Here is a 17,091-nt window from a genome sequence, read left to right as displayed (position 1 = left end):
AAGCAAAAAGAGGCTCTTACAAATATAAAGATAAATTATAACAAAACCTCTCTAAAATCTTTAAAAGACATTCTCAGAGATGAGTTTTCTGACAGAGCATTTCCCCCCAGCAGTCTTACCCCAGAGCCCACCCAAAGCCAATCAGTCACTCCTCATCCTCATCATTTCCTTTTAAGCAATAGCTGGAAATAGCCCCATCTGCTTTGAAAATCAAAGAGCAGCAGCTGGTGATCAGCCCTCTTTAGAGAAGCCTGTGAGACTTAAGTATATTGTCCTGAGCAACTCAGTGAAAATTAATTATAACCTAGCTGGAATTAATTAGAGGCTATCTTTATTTCATCTCCATTGTTGTGCACACAATTGTTTCACTACTCCTCACATGACTTGGTAATTACAGTAAGATGAAACCACTTAAAATCAAATGTCCCGAATGGGCTTTGATTCAGATTTACAAGAGTGTGTTTGTGGAGGTGGGGGGAGAAGAATGCTGTTTGTTAAACACATAACAGATCTGCACACACACACACACACAAAGGTTTGTCAGCTCTTGTTATTGCTCAGCTGGGGCATCAAAACAGAACAGTTCCTTCAGAACAACATATTTCAGCAAACGTACATGAGAAAGCCAAACATAACTGGCAGAACACAGGCCCATAACTATATGGGTGGTATAAATGTTCAGGACTTCAATGCAACTCAAAGAATTCATATGGCTGAGGATTTGGTGTATCTGAAATTAATCCACGAACACAACAAAGAAAAAAGAAAGTTATATCTGTCTGATGCATAAACATACCCAGCTATAATGGCCTGCAGGAGGGTGTAGATATGCACTTTAAAGGAGTATATTTATTTTACAGACACATGCCAACTGGGCAGCATGTTTTTTTATTTCCTATCTGCCAGTAGGAGTTAATTTGTTATTTTAGGTGTTCTTATGATAATCAGATGTTAAAATACTTTGCAGCTGGACATGAGAAGGGTGTTGGTAGTTAGTCATTTGTAGTGAAAAGATGTCTTAAAGCTGGAGGACAATTCAGTCTTATATTCAGAAGTGGCTTTTTTGTTAATTAAAAAAGAAAACTAATGAGGAATAAGTTGTCTCTATAGAAGAGAAATTGTGATGGAATTCTGTCGTCAAATTCAGAAGATTTTAGATTCCTGAAGCTTTCCCCTTGTATTTGAAGGTGTAAGAAACTTCCTGAGATCTGTTACGTGGGAGGAACCAATAGTTTTATCTTGCACTGTGGGAGTGAGTTCTTATAGACACTTTAATACCAATCCAGATCAAATGGTTCTAATCAGCATTTCCACAACCTACTATCAAAGCAGACAAGTGTCTGCAAGTGATGCAGAGACTTCCCAGATGGATTTCAGAGACAGTTAAAAGGGAAGAGTCTCATCAGGACAGAAAAGAGACAGTGGAAGTTTTCTATTTGCTTCATAACTACTGCTCTCATTATTAAAATCTTTGATTGGATTACAGAAATCAGATTCTCTAGTTTGATAGTATAAAAAACCATCTGAGAACAGCAGAATAAAAAACCCCAAATTTGCATTTAAGAGAGAAGAAAACCCACCCATCTATTTATAATCTATTGAAGTGACTTCTCCCTTTAAACATAAAAAAGCTAAATTGTTCTAAATTGCACATGGGCTTGTTAGAGGGTAAATGGAAGCTGAGTCTCCCATGGACACAAGTGCTTCCAGGGGTAATAAATAACATTTCCCTTGTTGTTACTGTCAAATGGATGCTTGGCACTCCTGGGAATTAAGCTCAGCTTAATCTATAGCACAAAAGTGAAGGTGGAGCTGGATTATTAATTTATGTGGTGCCTGTTCCTAGGAAGACCCAGAGGTCCTAGGTCATGGGGACACTATTTTTAGTGTGAAATTCTCTGAAATTACCCTGAGTTTGGGATGTATAATGTAGGAGAAGCAGGGGGGTCCAGCCTCACTCTGCCTTGTCTTACACGTGGTGGTTCATGACAGAATTTTTGCTTCATCAGTCCTGTGGCAACCTCAGGAGAAGGAAATGGCAAAGAAAAATGGTTCTCTTTGATAGCAGCAAGCTGCTCTAAGTGCTCAGCTTTCCACTGTCTGAAAAACACGCATAGGAGCAACACCCTAAAACCCAACAACATGAAAACAATCAGTTGTTTTCGAGACAGGTTATAGTCACAGGCTGAGGCATTCAATGGGAGCCCTTCCAGGCATCCTAGAGCAATCCCAAACTGTTCTCAGAGAAATCCAAGTTAAAATGAAGACTCTGTTGCCTCTGGTACTCCAGGAGAGACTTTCACATGGAGGTACAGAGTTACATCCAGTAGTGTGGCTTTGGGTACTGAAATGTTCCACTTATACAGGACAAACACAAAATGTTCAGGAAAATTTTAAACTGAAGAAGTGCACAACTCTCTTGTACCTGTTACAGACATGCAGGGACAACTAATTGTAGCAGTAAATGCAATAAAATAAAGATTCATCACTTCCTTAGATCTAAAAATTCTGTGACAATCTGACTTGATTTCAAAACACACAGATTTTCCCCTTTTTTATCCTCTGGACAACAATTACTGTTTACTGAGTTGCTTCCCAGAAACACTGCAGTCAAATATTAAAACTACTGTAAGCAGAGAAAGGTCATCATGAACATTATGTTCAGTAGAGCATGGAAAAACTTGATTAGTCTGAATAAAATGAAATATGTGTGTTTCTAAAAACTATGTCTTCCCATTATTTGGTTTAATTAAAGGGAATTTTAGTCTAAATCCAAACTGTCAATGAAAGCTTGTCCATAAGCTAGCAAAAAATCTGTGATTTATTTATATGTGCAAAATCCTAATTATTTCACGCAGCATTGTTCAAAGGATCTTTCTGTGAGACCAGTCTCATTTTAATCTTAACAGCATAAGAAACTATTTACAGTTCTTCCTGCTCTAGAAGAGGATTTAAAAACCTTGTGTTCCAACCAGCCACACTGTAATTTCCAACATTTAATTAGAAAATAGATGAGATCACTTTATTTAAACTGGTACTTGAAGTAAGCAATTAAGTGCTTCACTTAATAGGAGTGTGTGCTGTAAATCTGGCCTTTCATTACATGTACAGTCCCTCACACAATAGGTTTCTAGTACCAGACAGAAGCTTGCAGGCATTGCTTAAATAAAAATATGCTATTTAGGAATATTGTGATGTATTTCCACTGCCTCTGGGGGACTTATCCTGATACAGCCTATTATGTGTCCTTATTACACAGAAGTAAGTATGCAACTAATTGGCAATCTGTAGTGGATTATGGAAACATTCCAGATGGATGGGGGTTTATCACAGTATTTTGCAGCAGCAGCTACTGTAATTTCCTCAGTTTGGGACACTGAATTTACAAGAATTTATTTCTTTGTCAGGTAGGTCTTCTGAGCAAGAATTTCCATTTCCTTTTACAAGATGCAGCACAAAGCACCCGTGAGATAACACAGGGTTGCTTCAGCAGACTGTCTTTGTGCTCAGACACAATGGGATGTGTGGGCTGCACCTCCCTTAAGAAATGAAAATGCAATCAATTGACTTGGTTCATATTTTACTCTTTGGAAAAAACTCCATTAGACAGTCTGGAGCTCCATCAATCTGTGGCATTGCGTGAGCTGTGGCAGCCTAAGCAAGAGAAAGCCAACCCTCCTCAGCAGTTTGGGCTCAGGGATGGTTGTTCACCTTTCCAGGCTTGTCTTCCACTGCCACTGGAGTTGGATACTGCTGGAAAAACTGGGATGGCCTATCTGGAGCTGTCACAGGTGTCTCTGATGTCACTGGAGCCATGGGGAGGGAAAGCTCACCTGGAAGCTGAATCCAGACAACATCCAGGAGACCAGCAGACCTTGGCAATGCGTCACAGACCAGGGTGGGGGTTTGGAACACACCACTCTCTCCTTCTGTTCTTTAAGATATTCAAATAAGATGCTATTGTGCACAAACCTCATCTGTGCAGTCTTTTGCTTTAGGGAGACAGAAAATGTACGGAGAGCTCCTTCTGCCCTTGATTTTTACAGCCATTTTGAAACCCCAGAGCATGAGCTCCTGTTGTGGTGCAGTGTCTGTGCAGCAAACAGAGAGAGAGACCACAGGAATAACCCTCCTGTTGTGTGACCCTTTGGGGCAAATCCATACAGTTCCCTTTCTACAGTGGCAATAAGTCTCATTGTCCATTAGGCTGCCCAGGTTGTGTAGATAAAAAGTCCCCTTCACACAGCAGTCATGTTATGCTCTTATTCCATGGTCTCAAGATTTCTGTTTTCTCCCCTCAGTGTGAATACACAATAAAGCTACTAAAATACATGGATGAGAGTTATATTCTTGTTTTGAGAGTTATATTCTTGTTTGTCTGGGTATCCAGTTCCCTAAGAGTGAACAGCTTTTTCTATGCACTCAGTAAGTATCAGAATTCTTGTAAAGGTCTCTAAATGCATATTTTAATGGACCACAGTTCAGCCAAGTAACCCAATCCTCATGTGAACTTCATGCCCTGTTGTAGGAATTTTCACTTTAATGTAACTTAAGATATGCATCTGACTGCAAAATAAAGTATTTTCTTATTCTTCCAGCTATACCTAAGCTTTCTGATTCCCCCTCCTCTTTGGCTTTTTCAGACTGTTAATTGCCCCCCTTACGTTTCCATCAACAGACCCCCACACATCCAGTGAATCTCCAGATTGCTTTTGCCATGTGTTAGGATTAATAATTAATGAAGCCAGCTGATTGTTCCAATGACCCATTATCATGTCAGGGCAGAGATGAACTAGAGAGAAGACAGGATTCATTTCTGAAACTCCAATTTCAGTATCAAAGCTCAAAATCAAAACACCATCAGCAACAGAAATCTATTTCTCTCAAGGGATCTGTTTTGTTCTGAGGGGTGGCCAGAACAGCCCCCCCAGCCTGGAAAGCAGATATTACCGTGCTCAGGGCTTTTTAAACATAAACTATTGTGTTCTCCTCCAGTATGTAGCATTTCTGTGGCATTTCTCAGGGCTTTTCTAACATTTAAATCTAATCCGGGCATTTAATGATAATCGAGCAGAGAAAAAGAATGGGAAAGGGAAACACACATTAGCATGAAAGATTAAGGGAAATGAATATGTATAAGACACAAAAAAGACTAAAATGGTGGTATACAATGGGATGCCACAGAGCAGAGTGGGAGGGCTTCTCTTCATTAAGTGTTGATATAGTGGATTTAAATAAAATTGAGTAAAATCCAATTTAAACACTAGAATAAAAAGACTTGAATGATCAGCCCTGGAACAGAATGGATTTCTGTCCCTCAGAGGTCAGATCAATGCCTGGCCAGCAGCAGCTGCAGATGGTCTGACAGCAGAAGCCTGCAAAAACAAAAACTTACAGGGCTAGATCAAGTCTGCTGGTTCTTTGTAACCCCTCTCTTTGCTGTTCCTCTAACATAAGATTTATCTCTAGTACGAAAAAAGTACCTAGCACAGATGTCTTAACAGAGTTGGTGTCTTATTAATTTTCATCATGTCTCACGTTATGTTAGCCTCGATGTGCATAATCCTAAGACAGTAGTATTCAATTTTACAAGAATAATTGATACTTCAGCAAGCAGACAGAAAATTCTCCTGCTGAGAAAAAGCAAACAAACAAATAAATGACAGCTCGTAAATTTATTCGAAGTCATGGGCAAAGCTTTGCTGGAGATAGCACTACACAGCTTATTATCAGCCTGCTGTTAATGTAGGGCTCCCTGCTTTGAGATTATTTAAGGATGACTAACTCATGTTACATTTATTTCCTCTAAACTTGCTCTGGGCTACATGAAAAGCAAGAATCAATTAACTATTTGGAGGAACTTTCAGGCAGTACAACAAACAACATTTAGGATTTCAACACAATACTCTTGTGTGGTACAATATCACATGAAATGAGGACAAACCCAAACAAGTAAAAATTGTATTTTTTTTTTCATTGTCCTGGGTTATAAATCCACTGAAGTGTTTTAAGTGTGAGAGCATTTTAGAGAAGGAAACGTTAATATCTGAGAAGTTAACAGCACACAATGCATAGGTTTCACTGTTTTCAGTTGTGTCTTCCTGCTTCACCACTCTTACAATTAACCTTTACAGAATGCAAGAGCTTTTTTAAGACTCATCCTACTGCCACAGGATCAGTACTTTTTCCAGCCAATGACTCACTTTTTAATCCCCTCCATGCCATGGTAGGGCAGAGAAGACAAGGGTGCTCATATTGTCTCTAGTTGGCTGCACAGCTGAAATTGTGCTGCTGTGACTTCATTGTCCCCAAGGGACTGGCTGTTAGGGCAGGATGGTTTAGTCATGACAGAAGGGAAAACCTGTGGTTATTTAAGGCAATCACTGAATCACTTTTGTGTTGTGCCTGATATTGATTCACTCTGAACTCTGCTTGGCTTTCAGTGATAATCTCATTCTACCCTGAGATGTGTCAGGGGCTGCCCAGGTGGGGACTGTGCTTTGTTTGGGGGTCACAGGCCAGCCTCTAATGTAAATTACTGGCAGGTTACAACAGTGTGGATAAAACATGCCTAAATGAGGTACTCCTGCCTTCTGTCTTAGTGCAAAATACCTGACCTACACCTGCTCCAAAAAGATGGGCTGGTAGCTCCAGCATTCAGATTAAACACTGGGAGCAATCCTGTACTAGTTTAAGGAACAGCTTTATCAGGCTGCTCCCAGCTCAAATGCAAATGAGATTATAATGCCATAATGCAATGATACCTTAGACACTGTGGTTCCATAATATCTTTCACTCACAGAAAGTAAGAAAAACTCTATGACAAACCAAAGAGAGACGTTTCATCTGCACCTTTAGTGGATGGCACACTTGAAGGTACTTATTACCCAGAAGGATGTAGGTAAGTTGTGTTTCTTCTCTGCAGGAAAAAGGAACAAAGGCCCTCTCCAGGGATTTTCTGAGGAGTTTGCAAAAACCACCTTTTTATCATTTTAGAACAGCAATTGCTAAACCACTTCAGCCATGGAGTACCAGCAGCTGTCTATCTTCATTTTTCCTGGAAATGTTAAAAGTGAAAAAACCCACTAGAAAGATCCTTGCAAAGCAGTTATGGATTATTTATGGTGCCTTTAGTACTCAGAGTCTCAAATGCACTGTTCCACATTGAAAGAATATGGTTTAGCTGTGAATGATCTATGATAGAGACAGTCCTGGCAGTCCAGTACTGTAGATGGGATGTACTGAGGGAAAAAATAGAGACAGTGAGAGTGTATTTCAAATAATAAAGTGCATTCAGTACTAATTAATCTACAAGGTTACAATATGAACAGACTGACGAGATCCTCTGATTATTTTGTCATGTGCCAACACAGTGCTATTCAGGGCTACCAGATCAGTTTGTTAAATACCTGACAGGGGGGTACATGACTAAAATATCCTGGGATTATATGTGCATTTGACTTTCTGTGTACAAAAAATCTGACTCAAGCCTGTGCTAGGTTTGTGGTGCCATTCTTCTCATGCATTTCTCACCTGTGTTTAAAAAAGCTGGCTGAAGTTTCTGCTTTCAGGTCTGCTCATTCTCCTTCAAGGCAACCATTTTGCTTGCCCATTGCACTGCTACTGGAAGGGGACAGAAACTCTTCCCACCCAAGATGAAGTAAGGGGAAGAAATAGCCTCAAAAATCAAGCCTGTTGTCATGGAAACCAGAACCAGGATTTTCGAGGCCAAAATGGATGCATTTATAAATCAGAGATGAGGGAAATCCTACCCGTTTACAAGAATACATTAAATGGAAAATGTCTTTATTATAGGAAGTCAGATATATAGTAGCTCAACAAATGCTGCAGTGTAAAGCAGTATGTGAGTGATTTTTTTTTTTCTATAATACAATATGATCTCATCAGAACCAATGGTTGGTGTGTTGGAGAGAAAGGCAGCAGTAGCCATAGAAACAGCCAGCTCTTCCCAAGTGGAATAAGGTATCGTGTAACACCCAGTTTTGGTGGTGGCCTCATGCTCCTGCCAGATTTGTGGCTGCTTTTGAGTGCAAAGTGGTTTTTTGATGCACCTCAAGCCAAAGGAATCAGTTTTATTCTGTGCAACTCCTGCTTGGCAGGTACATCAGCTCTGAAAGGAGGTGCCTAAGGCAAGGGGGGTCCTTCTGCAGGATGGGAACAAAAAGGTGGTTTCAGGGGAACCTGTAACAACAGTGCTGTTACTTTTCCTCCCTGTGTTGTTAGAAAGCATGTTGCTACAGCAGTTGAGAAAAATCAGGGGCATTACACCCTGCACTCTTGCAGGATTTGTATGGAGAGATGTACAACTAACCTGCCTGAGGCCACAGAGCAAGACAAGAACAGACCTCGGGGAAAAAGAAAAAAAGAGGTTTTTATCATTTTTCACTCCCAACCGATCACACAGAGCATTTCATCACTTCACCTTCTCCTCCCCACCACCCTGAATCTCCCCTTCCCCACATCAGCTGCCAGCAGAGCCCAATATAAAGGCAGAGCTTGGTTTGGACTCTGATCTGTCACGTATCTCCTGTTTAGTGTTGAAAATCACTGCTTTAAACTGCAACTTGAGCCTTCTCCGGGGACACACTCTCTGAGTCACCTCCAGCAGCAGATGACTTACAGGCAGCCCTTCAAAGCTGTCACAGCTCTCTGCTATGATCTTGATCTAACTGGTACCTTACTCAGGATAAAAGCACGTTATCCTCTTGCTTGTTTGTAATGCATAATTGGGCCCAAGCTGTAAAGAGCCAGTCTGACCTTTAACAGCTCATTGTGCTGTGGAGAATAGTTGGATTTGCAGTTTAAGACTATTTGTTCTTAATGATGGTTTCACTCTTATGAGATAAAGTACAACCTGAAAACAGAAAATAAAGAGAAAGCTGCTGTGTTTTGTTCTGGAGAGCAGCTGTGGGAGACACATCTGCCACATTTGTTTTGTGAAGGCACTGGACTTATCCCACACATGGAATAAACACTGAGATGGAAGCAATTTACTACCCTAACTTCCTTCCACAGCCTATGGCTCTAGTAGGCAGCACACCTGGATCACACAGGAAGCTGTTGGATCACACAGAAAGCTGCTGGATCACATAGGAAGCTGCTGGATTACATAGGAAGCTACTCCAGAACCTGGCTTTTATAGCCTGAAGTTTTGATTAAAAAAACCCCTGCAACTGATTGGAGTAATTTGGTAATGCTGAGCAGTACAGGGACATGACTGCATACTATATATGGTATATATGCATATATCTACACCCCTGGGAAAGGCATGAGGCAGGAACAGCTTCCTCACACACATATCCCATGTCTCATCTTCTCACCTTTTCCCAGATATTTCTGGAGCAGAGATCCCAGCACTGAGCAGGCAGCAACAACTGGATGCTCCTACAATCTGCACTGGTTTGGGAAGTATTGCTTTGGGCAATAACCACCCTGTTGTGGGCACTTGTTTACTCCAGGTAAGCCAAAGACTTTGGACTCTGATAGACACACTCCACACCTGGACAGGAATATGGGGAGCAGTCAAAAAGATGAGCTATGGTGGAAAATAAACTGTACAGCACAAAAAGAGAGTGAATAGATACAACCCAGCCCAGGTGGTGGGAAAAGGACCTGCACATAATAATTAAACCAGTGCAATGTTACTTGCACAAACACCTGAAATTACAAGTTTATTTAATGGCCCTTAAAATCAGGCAGGCCATGATCATGTTTCCATCGCTTATTTTCAAAACCTAAGAGTTTTCCACACACCAGAGGACAAAACACTGGTTTCTTGTTACGTGGTGGGTGTAAATATTTTACACTGCCAAGAAACACAGCTGCCCTGCTGAAAAAGTCTTCCTTCACTAGTAACTACAGATCTAAGATGTTCTAAAGAGTTCTCTCCCACTGTTTGGAGGAAGAGAAAGAGTCTACATGAGTTAAAGAGTTGAACAAGGGTGAAAATGAGCTCAGGAATGTTACCAAGATTTTCCCATCTCCCACTCAAACCCCGTTTTTGTTTGCCAGACATGGTGCTCTAAAATGGTTTGATTTTTTGCACTTTATTTCCACCCTATTGTCTTTGCTGGCATTAACAATTCCAGGGTTTTGGGTTGATAGACCAAGCAGTCTGAGCACAAGGACACAGCTGTGATAGCACACTGTGAGGTGATCTATGTTCATGTCCAGCTCAAAAAAACTGGGCCACAGTGCTACTGTGTGTAGTGTTGCCCACATTACAATTGAAATAGCTGAAATGCAGGCTGTTCTCTGAGGAAATGAGACCTTCTGTTCCCATCCACAGCAAAAGGATCCTCTGCTTTCCATCCTGCAGTACTATATATAGAAACAGCTCCAGTTATGCATCATCAGACTCTATGGAAAACTTCCTTATTAGAACAAATACTCTGAGCAAATTCTAAAATTCCTCCATGGAAAGCAGCCTTTAAAAAAAAAAAAAAAAAACAAAAAAACAAAGCCAACAAAAAACTGACCCAACAAAATTAAACTGAACGAGGGAACCAAACAAAAAAAGAAACAAACCCAAGGACTGTTGATGTTCAGTGAGAGACAGAATTCTACCATTTGACTCCTTTATTCAGTTACAGACTTGCTCTACTCCTCTGCAGTTTTCACTAAACACAGATTGCAAGCCTTTACAAACAATACAGAGGGTTAGGTAATGCAGTGAGTAATCTGGTCTGTTTAATTCAAACTAGACCTGGGCTAAGCAGAAAATAAACAGAAGTGGTTGTGTAGAGTTTCTGAGGATCACAGGTTGCATATTTTATGGAGAAGGCTCCCTTGACAAGGATTATTTACCTTGTTAAAATAGTTCTAGTTTATTTGAAGATTATAGCAGATGGTTCCTTAAAGCGAAAGATCTAACACCAACCTGGGCCATAGGTCTTGTTATGAAATGATTTATAAGAACTGTATATCAAACTATATCAAAATTGTGTTGAAATGGCCAACATAAACACCCCCAAATGTCATCCAGTTATCATGGGATGCACCAGGAACCCTCTCTCTGTTTTGACAGGTACAGAGCAGCACAAACCTGGGGCACGTGAAGGACTTATAGCTCCCCCCCATACAACCTGCAGGGGTGGAGAGGACTTCAGCTGTGCAGCCCAGATTCTCTGTGCCAAGTCAATGCCCTTCAGTCAGAAGTAGATGGATATTCTTCCAGTTTGATGCACAACCACATTTCTCAGTGGCATGAACAATGACAATTGTGTGCACAGCAGGAGCAGCAATACAAACAGCTGTACTGCTTGTGCTGTATCTTGTGAACATCCGACCCAAAGGAGATCCTCTCATATTTCAGATGCCCAGCACTTCCTACATCCAGTAAACTGCAAGAAAGCTGACTTGGAAAAGACATTGGAATCAGCTTTTTCTCTACGTAAGAACAAAGTCAGTCCCAGTTCCTCATTTTTGATTGTTAAACTATATATGTACCTAAGCTAGCTGGTAATTTGCAGTGTTTTTTATGAAGGAAATCTGCATAAGAAAAGAATAATGTCTTCCTCCTAATTGGTCCAAAGTGGAAGAAAATAAAGTATCTCTTCTCCTCACTCCAGGCAGCTTGTTTTTAGCTTCTTGTTTTGTGGAGTCCAGAAGTCAGCATGGTCAACACCTCATATCTTCATTAATGCTCCAAGCCTAAGCCCTATAATATTTTTGCACATTAATTATCCTACCTTCTGACTATTTTATCTAGCTGTGTAATAATTCCACCTTGTCTTCCCATGTAACAGCTCTAATCACAGAATCATAGAGGATGGAAAGGATCCCTGGATCCAATCCTCACTCAAAATGCTACAGTATTTGAAGGAAGACAAAGCCAGGGCAGTCTAGAAGAGCTTTGTTTTCATATTCCCCCCTCACTATGGGTCATGCACTTCTTCCAGTCACCAGGATCTAGTCCACAGCCCAGAGCAATGTTTATGATCTATATGCACACAAGACATGCTACAATTTAGTTTAGTAAAGTCAGGCATTGCAGATTTGCTGTAAATGTAGCAGCTGCATCTTGGCAACAACACATTTCCTCTCAGTTAATAGGCTATGACAGGAGGCTTTTATCCAATCTGTAACTACATTTTCTAAGATGCTGCATATTATAATCTCTACCCATAATCAAAGACTCATGGAAAGGTTTGGAGGGGACCATAAAGGTCATTTAATTCCAACCCCCAATAATCAGATGCATCTCTTCACTGCACTGTTTCTTTCTCCTTTTATAGATGGGAATTGGTTACTAGCAGGCAGAGGGGTTTGTAAAAGGAAGTATAAAGCCTTGCAAAACCCAGAACTTCCTTTGTGACTGCCTAAGAACACAGTTCTATGAGAGTCAGACCATTTCTTTTCCCCAAATATGGCAATGCCACAGAACCCCAAAGGCAAATCAGGTAAGTAGCTGCAAAGGTAGAGCTGTCCCAGCAGCCAATTACAGGCAGAGCTGAACAACATGGATATAAAAGGACATGAGGGGGAAGGTTTGGACTATACCTTTTAAAGTCAAAAGAATTCTATGCTGAGGTCACACTAGAAGATGATCAGTGGGCTGGGCCTGCAACTAGTTTCATCAAATATCAATACTTTTCAGGATTTCACATACTGTGACTGCAGATGGCTTGTAAAAATACATTATCTACATCAAAACAGGAAACACGGAGCCTAAATGGCCTTAGGAAGAGGTGCAATGACTTTTGTGTTCACTGGACCCTAAAACATGCACAAAGGTCTTTTATAATTTAACTCCCCTGTTTTCAAGAGGTCGTTTGACCTCTTTTGCAAGGGTCAGAGTTCTGCAATATAATATAACTGAAATGCTGAGTAATAACTGGGAAGTTAAAAGTATCAAATGTGTTTCCTCCATGTGATTTATACTAGTCCTTATCTAGACTACAGCCTGCAAGAGAGTGTTGAAACCTAATGGCTTATTTAGAAGTATAGTCCCAACCTCCCCTTCCCAAAAGGTGAATATGCTCCCAAAATACCCTGCTGAAAAATGCCACTGATGTGGTCTCACCATTTTTTGGAGTTCTCTGATGTCTGTGGCTGAGAGGACTGGTGTTCTGCTCAATGTATGTGTGAATGTAGCTAATTATAAGCTCTTGGGAACAGAAATCCTCTGTCTCTCTGTCTGCACAGTCTTTGGCACAGCAGGGTCCCTGTCTCAGCAGGCCTTCAATAAGAACACAGTGCAAAGGTGAATCAGAATGATTCTCTGCATCACTGACAGAGAGGGTAACAACCTTAACACACATCTGCAAAACTGAGGAGCAGCAAAATTTCTCTCTTTTAACTCAAGGTAGGAGAAAAAATAATTTTAAAGGGAATAAAAGATAATCTGAATAAAACAAAAGTGCTTGATATAAAGACACAGCTGCTCAGCTCATAATTTACATTCCATTGTTACCTTGCAATAATTTCCTTTAACTGAAGGAGACTTGCTTGAAATGAGACTTTACTGATATGAGAATTATTTGGAACTAAGGCCATTTAGATTTTCTGTAGTCTTGGCAAACTAATAAAACCAAACTTCTTCCTTTTATGCAAGTCAAAGATATACAGTCTTTTAAATAAAACAGTTTGGGGTTTTGTGGGTTTGTTTTTTTTCCCTCTGCAAACAAACACAAGTCTATCAGCAATTCACAAAATTAGCCACAATTGCTTTTAGAACCCTCTTGCATTTTCTTCCTCTTTTTAATACACCAGTATATTCCTGAATGTCCTTAAAAGGCATCTTAGTGTATTCTCTCTTTCTTACTGGCAGAAACAAAGCTGGGGACACTTGACTAGCTCTGCTGGGTATCTGAGAATATACATGAGGAAGTGACTACTCATTTCAGGAGTTCTGTGGACTGTTGCCCTTATGCACCAGGTTTTAACTTGACTTTATACACTCTTGGTGCAAAAAGGTGATGAGAGGGTGTCAATTTGTGACCTGGAAATTCCCCCTCAGCAGGAGCATAATCTGGCTGATTTAGTGTGAGTACCTTGTGGCCTTAAGAGTTAGTTACCCTGCATTTACAGCCCACTGTCACAGGCAGTGACAAAACACCATCCAGTAGCAGCAGGAAGCTCGGTTTAGATTGACAGACAAGGCAAATAAACCCACAGCTCACAGGGACTTGAACAAAAGAGGCTAAAGCAGAACCTATCTTTGCAAAACTGGCTGCTTGGAGCTAAGGCAGGCCAGGTACCCTTTGGCTGGTTCTGTGCTCAGTAGTTGGAGAAAAAGGTCATGAAGTCATCATATGTTTGTGAAGGTGATACTGGTCAGTCAGTCTTGGGGCAAGGTAGGTTAGATCAGAATCTCTAATCTTGTATTTCCGGGCTGAAAGAGATTCTCCAGACACAGCTACAATATGGAACACAACCTTTATAAATTAAAAATCATACAATTCTATGTGAAACACTATGTCCACAGAAATACTATCCTTTAAAAATAAATGAAAGAAAAAAAAAAGTTAACCTGAATGGGAAAACTTTGTTTTTCTTGTAATGTATGTTTCATTTTTCTTCTTTGGCATCAAGTGGAAATTCATTAAAACTGATAGAAATCATTCAACAGACTTTTCCCAGGACCTGTTTTTGTAGCCCAGGGAGGGACTTTCACTGAGAACCGAGTTTTGTCCTCGTGGTCATGTATTATGTTTGCAGAGTTAACGGGAAAGGGATGAAACAAATATCTTATTTAAGCTTTTAGTTCTATACGGATGCTGTCTATAAACGTGGGAGTCTAAACACACTTTCAGCAGCGTCGAAGCCCTCAGTGCAGGGTCCACAGAGAACTTTCTAAACATGCGATGCCATCGTGTGGGCAATTAAGCCTCCAGCAGTTTCCAGATGAACTTCGCCGAATTTCGTAGAATCCTAGAATGGTTTGGGTAGGAAGAGATCTTAAAAATCATCATTCTGTCCCTGCCATGGGCAGGGACACCTTCCACTAGCCCAGACTGTGTTCACATTACATGAACATCCCATTAATTCCCTCACTTTTACTTGCCATGTCCTCACCCTGCTGACACAAGCCGGGTAACTCCTGTGCCTCTAGTGGTGACTGTAACAAGTCGAAATCTGTATCCACTGGTTCAAACGTGGTCTCCTTGGAATTCTGGTCAATGTGTTTCTAGCTCTCATCTGGCAGCAAGAAGAATATTCTATATGTTTTTATGAAGTTTTGCATTCATGAAGATAAAAAAAAAAAACAAACCCAAATAAAACGGGCATGTTTAGAACTTATCTTTATCAATATTTTTACTCATTCTTACAAAAGAATAAAACAGGGGGAGCTCTGCCATGGCTAGTACAGATAGAATTACAGAATGGTTTTGGTTGGGAGGGACCTTAAAGCTCATCTTGTTCAAACCCCCTGCCATGGGCAGGGCCATCCTCCACTAGACCAGGTTGCTCCAAGCCCTGTCCAACCTGGCCCTGAAAACTTCCAGGGATGGGGCATTAATAACTTCTATGGACAACACTTTTTTTTTAAATTTTCCTTCTTTTACATATATAAAGGAACGTAGAAGATTTCTATTGAAAACACACTGATCAGACTATGATTAAAAGTTAAATTCCAAAGCTGATAACCTGTTCCATTTGGTTACAGGAACTCACCAGCTTTGTGGGAATCTGCACATCTTCCCCCTGGCTGGAAGGAGGAGGAGTCTTCACACTGAGCTTGGGCTGCGAGGAAACCAACTGGAGTCAGACAAAGCACAGTCCATTGAGGTGTCACTGCTATGAAGGCAAAGGCCTTGGTATGTTACAGGAGCCAAACCCTGTGGCTGAAAGTGCAAGGAGAAGGCTGCTGAGATAGAAAATAGTTAACCTGAAAAAAAAGTGAATTCTGGGACCAGTTTTCGACCACTGAAGTTTTAATTTTTCTCACAGGTATTCACATCTGACTGAAGTGCAGGGTTGATTTCTAAGCACAATCCCTGTGATCTTGCACTGGTCCCTCAGCCCTTGTACAGCCTTTTTACCCCTCAGCCTCAGATCGGGCTGATTTTGCCAGTCAGGAGACAGAAGTTTAACCCATTCATTGAGAAACTGTTGTGTTTTCCCTCCGCTCCCCATTGACATTGAAATTCACCAGCCCCTGACTGTTTACCCTGAAAATGAAAGTGTGTGTGTTTGTTTGTTTGTGTGTTTGTTTGTGTGTGTGTGTTTGTGTGTGTTTGTTTGTTTGTGTGTTTGTTTGTGTGTGTTTGTTTGTTTGTTTGTGTACATTACACACAGCCTTTTCCTTCCCAAAAGCCAAGAGCTGTTTCCAGCACAGATCAGGGCTGGCAGCACCTTCTGCCACGGATCTTCCAGGCATAATTTTTGGGATGGTTTTTAAAATGCCTCAGCACAGGCCATCGCGGCACCTCAGCTCTGATACAGGCTGCTGGGGGTGGTCGCTCTGCCCCAGCTACAGCTCTGAATTTTTATTTTTGAAAAACGTTTTAGGGGCAGGGCGGCTCAGGGAGAAGGGTCTCCTCAGGGAAAAGGGTCTCCTAAGGGAGCAGAGTTCCCTCAAAAAGGAGGGTCTCTGTAGGGTAAAAGGTCCCCTCAGGGACAAGAAACACCTCAGGGAGGACAGTCCCCTCAGAGAGAAGGGTCACTTCAAAAAGGAGGGTCCCCTCAGGGCAAAGGGTCTTTCAGGGAGGAGGGTTCCCTCAAAAAGGAGGGTCCTCTCGAGGAGAAGGGTCCTCTCAGCGAAAAGGGTCTCTTTTGGAGAAAGGGTCCCCCCAGGGCCAAAAAGAAACACCTCAGGAAGGAGGGTTCCTTCAGGGAGAAGGGTCTCCCCGGGGAGAAAGGCTGTCTCAGGAAAGAGGGTCAGGGAGATTTCCCTCAAAGAAGGGAGTCCCCTCAGGGAGGAGGATCCCCTGAAGGCGAAGGATGTCCTCAGGGAGAAGGGGCCACCAAGGTCTCGCCGGTCTCCGGAGCTCTCAGGCCGCCTCCTCACCGCCCCCCTGTCCCCTCGGGCTCGCGGTGCCGAAATCCCCGCTGTCCCGATCCCTCCCTTCCCTGCCTTCCTCCATCCCTCCCGTCCGTCCCTCCCTCCCCGCCGCCTGTGGGGCG

General features: G+C 41.6%; 1 long non-coding RNA gene across 6 annotated transcripts; it reads right to left on the bottom strand.

Annotated features, from left to right (window-relative positions):
- Positions 1-5,660: 5,660 nt before the first annotated feature.
- Positions 5,661-17,068, bottom strand: LOC135422028 (uncharacterized). 6 transcript variants are annotated; one of them, XR_010434290.1, is made up of 6 exons: positions 15,613-17,068; positions 15,040-15,162; positions 13,046-14,380; positions 9,342-9,520; positions 8,333-8,366; positions 5,661-7,241 (listed from the first exon to the last, which is right to left on the bottom strand). It is a non-coding gene; the product is annotated as an uncharacterized LOC135422028 (long non-coding RNA). The 6 variants fall into 6 exon arrangements; XR_010434289.1 differs by having other exon boundaries at positions 8,333-9,520; XR_010434288.1 differs by having other exon boundaries at positions 5,661-8,875.
- Positions 17,069-17,091: the final 23 nt, after the last annotated feature.

This window comes from Pseudopipra pipra, chromosome 14 (assembly GCF_036250125.1).
Source record: "Pseudopipra pipra isolate bDixPip1 chromosome 14, bDixPip1.hap1, whole genome shotgun sequence".
Lineage (NCBI taxonomy): Eukaryota > Metazoa > Chordata > Aves > Passeriformes > Pipridae > Pseudopipra > Pseudopipra pipra.
The sequence above is the reverse complement of the archived record's forward strand: the minus strand, read 5'-3'. Positions and strand labels throughout refer to the sequence as shown.